Consider the following 5,258-nt stretch of genomic DNA (forward strand, 5'->3'; position numbering starts at 1 on the left):
ATATATAATATAGCCTATATATATATATATATATATATATATATATATACTGTATATATTGTTAGTATCATTGTAATAATATCATAGCATCATTAAAAAAACAATTTGTTTTGGTTTGTACAGTGACTGACAATCTTGAACATCTTATTGTAATTTTATGGATTATAGGTGTAATAAATATATAAGATAGATGTAATTTTCCATGTGACTGATCTTTTTGCTGTTAAATTTAGTTAAAATTAAAATTTAAAAAGAGTGTTTGCTTGTCCAAATATGTCAAAATGACCAGCTATTTCCATGGGATGTGTATATATAGCCTATATAGGCTATGTATTACAATGAACAATTAATATTAAAAAACAATCGCAAAGTAATCATGATGAATAGAGAATGCAAAGCACTTGGCTTGTCTAATAACCATGTTTCTTGATGTAAATAAACCTGGGGACAGTTGCATAAACTGCTTAGACTAGTCTTAAAAAGTTAGTCATTTAATTTTTTTCTTCAAGAATGGTCATAACTTTTTTAATTCAATTACAACAAAAAGGTAGATTGGTCTAATTTGAATCTCGGAAGTATGACCAACTACCCCTTGTCTACTGCTAGTTCTTAAGACCCAGTCTTAAAATAGTGGCTATGTTTTAGGGGCAACTGGCCCCTGTTTTGCACAGTTCAATCGGTGCATCTGTTTCTACACAGCACGACACCAGACTGTCATCGGAGTGCACTCATATAACGTGCACGCGCTATGCACTTACACTGTTTGCATACCCAACTCGCCTGTGTGATCGAGTTAAAGCTAAACAGTGACAACATCGCCTACTACTGTCACAGAATACGATGGTCACAGAATTAGATGTAACACTTGTCAAGAGGGCAGCGCGCATTGTAAGCATGAGATTTTTGTGTACAATATTTCAACCAGTACTGAAATTGCAATAAATATCAAAATAAAAGAAATAAATATCAAAATTTAATTTCAGTGAACGAGTCTATAGAAAATTCGAAACGAGTCGTCAGTCAAAATGAACATTTATTACAAGACAACATTTTCAAAAATTAAGGAGACATGCAAAACGTGCAGTGTTGGGGTGCCTCCATGCCAGGGATGGGAACCACTGCCTTAAGGTAAAGTCCTGTGAACTTTCTGCACTGCTGACATCAAGCAGAATATGAAGTTATACTGTAACTGGTCTATTACAAGACCAGTAATCATGCATTCAGTCAGCCCTTGTCCTGTTTCAGAACAAAACAGCACACGTTTTAAACATATTTATTAAGGTATTCTGTCTGATAAAGCTTAACTCACGTTTTAAAGCAGTGGTAGGTAGCGTAATCTATCGGTTTTTCCCTTGAGCCAAGTTTTATCGATTTTCATTTATTTATTTTTAAATCATACCTGGTATGCCTGAACCATGTTGGCGTTCACGTTAACAACTCGGTTATGCTATGAAAATAATATTTTAATTCAGCAACATTGTTTAGCCTATGTCTAAAGTCCTTTGTAAATGACTAACGTAGACCAGCTACCCGAAGATATTTCCAAGAATATATTCGTAGTCATATTTTGATGTCATTCAGTTTTCAGAACACATGGACATCAATCTGTTTAATTATTTGCAGCCTTTCAAACACTGCTATAATGTCGCAAACTAATTGCTACTTTGCTGGTATTATTCTACAGGTGCATCTCAATAAATTAGAATGTCGTGGAAAAGTTCATTTATTTCAGTAATTCAACTCAAATTGTGAAACTCGTGTATTAAATAAATGATGCACCTGTAATATGTTCTAAAGGGCACCTCTGTAACTCCAGGTTTATGCCACCAGATGGCGCTATTAATCAGTAGATTTTTTTTTTTTTTTGCAGTCTATGGTAGACGCCACCAAAATAAGCACCCCAAACGCACTGTATAGGTGATCCTATGCAACGTGGCTCACCATTCTACCCTAAATTTCTCAAGCTCGTTGGTCTAGGGCAGGGGTAGGCAAGTTCGATCCTAGAGAGCCGCAGTCCTGCAGAGTTCAGCTCCAACCCTGAAAAAATAAAACTCACCTGCCTATAGCCTTAGAAATCCTGAAGACATTGATTAGCTTGTTCAGGTGTGTTTGATTAGGGTTGGAGCTGAACTCTGCAGGACTGCGGCTCTCTAGGATCGAACTTGCCTACCCCTGGTCTAGGGGTATGGTTCTCGCTTAGGGTGGGAGAGGTTCTGGGTTCAAATCCCGAACGAGCCCGCTTTTGCATAATAATCTATCTAATCTTATCTAACTAGCCTATCTATCATCTATCTATCTACCCTTAAACTGATAAGCTTCAACCTTTTAAAGAATATATTTATTATTAATACAATACTTGCACTTTTGAATAAAAAAAACCCACTGGATGCAATCTTTAAACTAGTTGTAGACTGGACAATCTCATTGCATAATCGCATAATCTAATAATCTAAACATTCTGAACACTAAACCAATATAGTGAAATAAAGACAACCCGACATTTTTAATTTAATACTGTAATATATACTCTTTATAAAAAGACATTTGTGACAAAAATTAAAACACAATATAAGCTAAAAATATTTCACACTGGTACAAGTCGAGAGGGAATATGCATAATTTGCACTTTATGCACAACATCATTCTGTTTTGGAGCGCACCACATTTATATAGTCATAGATGGTGTTTTAATACAGTGTTAGATCTACTACCTCTCCTTAGGCTCCACATACTTAGAAGAGCGTGACTATTTCCATGTTTCTAATAGACAAAGCTGCATATGAGCCAAACACACATGTGAAATAATCTCCAGTCACCTGTGTTAAAAAATAAAAATAAAAACTACCAAAACGGCATAATCAAGGCTGGGGAAGTTGATTTCACATGCATGTTTGGCATTTCATCATTGTGAGCCACACAACAGCACAAGTCTGATGAAAAGAAGCATCATCCAAATACTTCGAGCTCTAGTTGGACGGAACTAATCAACGTTCACACTTACGTATTCCAGTTAGAACATTCTTCGTTTTCAGGCATCCTTGTCTAACTCATGCAGACTAGAATGGTGACTAAATTACTAAATCTAACATGTGATGAAAAGCCAACCGCAATCCCTGACACTGAATGAGTAAAGCTTGTACTTTTCGTAACAATTTACAAAATCGATTTACGTATGAAGCGGCAAGGAAGCGATAACATAAGATAAGGCAGATCAAAGTCGTAGCTAACATCTGAGATGAAAACACGTTCTTAAAGCGTTCACGTAAGTTAAACAGCATGAATCGTATGTAAAAAAAATAAAAAAGGTGCTTGTGTGGTATCAAAGTGTTTGACAATCGCAGTGTGCATCGTACACACTCTCGTCCTAGGCGCGTGTGGTTCTAGCTCAGCAGCATAACAGTCAGCCGTCAGAGTTAGCACACAAAACCATAGCTTAGTCTTGCTGGGCCAGTGTTGGAAGGGTAACAAGGCGGACGTCAGGGACAGACAGGAGACTGCTGAAGTAGTGTCACAGGTAACCGTACACAAGCCTTTTGCCGCTAACCTCCTTTTGCAAAACTGGCACGGGAGATAATCTCCTCACCACATTATGTCACGCAGCCCCGGAGACTTACAGACGCCTGTGAGACGTGACTTCGCAAAGTTCTCTATGGAAGGCCAAAATTGCCAAAAACACGTGAATTTTTACACATCAACGACATGTTAAATATGCATATTTAATCTTCCATAGTCCTCAAGCATGTACGTGAACGTCCCCGCAGATGCTCAGTCCGGGCCTGGCCTATCACTTTTAGGGGTTTAACATGGCTCAAGAACAGCACAGTGATTTGAAAAGGCAGTTACTATACTAATAGCTAAGGGCTATACTAATAGCTAGGTACGTTCGCAAAGTAACACGACCTGGAGTCAGTGTAGGAAACGAATAACAACCCTCTTGAATTGTGCTCAGGGTGGGATACACCATACCAGAGAGGCCTGGGTCAAGTTTCAGTGGCCTTTTAAGGCCCGAGTCAAGTTTTTGATGGTTCCAAATATAAACTATGCACAATCAATATGGCATTTCAGCGCCGGGAGCGAAATACGTGCCTCATGACAGGAAAAAATAGCAAATTCAGTGGACTCAAACAAGCCATTGTCTTCCTAAACAGAACAAGTGATCTGGATTAAAATGATATGGATAATTCTCAAAAGATCATGGTTAATTATTAACCCTTGTGCCCTAAACTCTGATTTCTACGTTCTGCTAATTCAAATTTAAAGGGACAATTTACTCAAAAAATAAAAAATTCTTATCTGTATGACTCTGTAGTCATACAGTAATCAGCAGTGTCCAAATGCTGTTTTGGACCCCATTGACTTTCACTGTAAGGACAAAAACATTCTTCAAAATATCTTATTTTGTGTCCCACTGAAAAACGGAAGTCATACACGTTTGGAACGATGATCAGGATGACCATTTTGACAAATGATGACAAATTAAATTTTTTGGGCAAACTGTCCCTTTAAACTATGGTGCGACTCTGTGGCATAATGTAATTTATGGCAGAAATACTTGTCTGACAGTTTGGAAACAAACTTAATATTGAATATGGTGATTGAAATCCACTTATAAAGCAAGTTCATTGAGAAAAATGGAGTTTCATTATAAGCAGGTGACTGTCGACACACTTTTTGTTTTTCAAAGCACATTTTCTGTAGTAATCAACAGTGTGCGACAGATGAAGCTCGTCGATGGAGCTTAAGTTATATTTAACCCAGAACATTCCTTTAAGGCAAAGCTTGATTAGAACTCCAAACGTAACTAATTCTTATGCTGGTAAAGCACAGCAATCAAGTATAATTTATTGAAGTGCAAGTCTGCTACCCCTTGCGGCTAGTCCTTCCTCACTGACATGGAGATAGCCATGTATGAAAGACCGGGTTACATTATTTAGCTGAGGATGTGTCACCTCACACGGTCATTACTGTCATCGGCGCTGCACTAATCCCATCATTACACAGGGAATCCCCAGGAAGAGTTTAGAAGAGGACAAAAAACGAAACAGTGAACTGTAGGAGGAAGGCAAATGGGTAACAGTTGTTGCGGTAAGCTCAGGATGAAGCGGATCACCTGCTTTCAGCTTGAGAGTGCAAAATGTTCAGGTAGGAAATAACAATACATATCAATCGTCATCAAGTAACTTTTAGCAAAGCAAGTCCTCGCAGACACACCACGTGAAATGACCGTCCCGATTCATTCAGTTTATGGGGGGGGGGGG

The 5,258-nt window shown here is 38.0% G+C and overlaps 1 long non-coding RNA gene across 1 annotated transcript in view; it reads left to right on the forward strand.

The window, feature by feature from the left end:
• Nucleotides 1–2,551: 2,551 nt before the first annotated feature.
• Nucleotides 2,552–5,258, forward strand: part of LOC107667785 (uncharacterized) — a 4,369-nt gene continuing 1,662 nt past the window's right edge. The window contains exon 1 of the long non-coding RNA XR_001631818.1: nt 2,552–5,136. This is a non-coding gene — a long non-coding RNA (uncharacterized LOC107667785). The remainder of the gene's footprint in view (nt 5,137–5,258) is intronic.

This window comes from Sinocyclocheilus anshuiensis, unplaced genomic scaffold, assembly GCF_001515605.1.
Source record: "Sinocyclocheilus anshuiensis isolate Anshui unplaced genomic scaffold, SAMN03320099.WGS_v1.1 scaffold2177, whole genome shotgun sequence".
Taxonomy (NCBI): Eukaryota; Metazoa; Chordata; class Actinopteri; order Cypriniformes; family Cyprinidae; genus Sinocyclocheilus; species Sinocyclocheilus anshuiensis.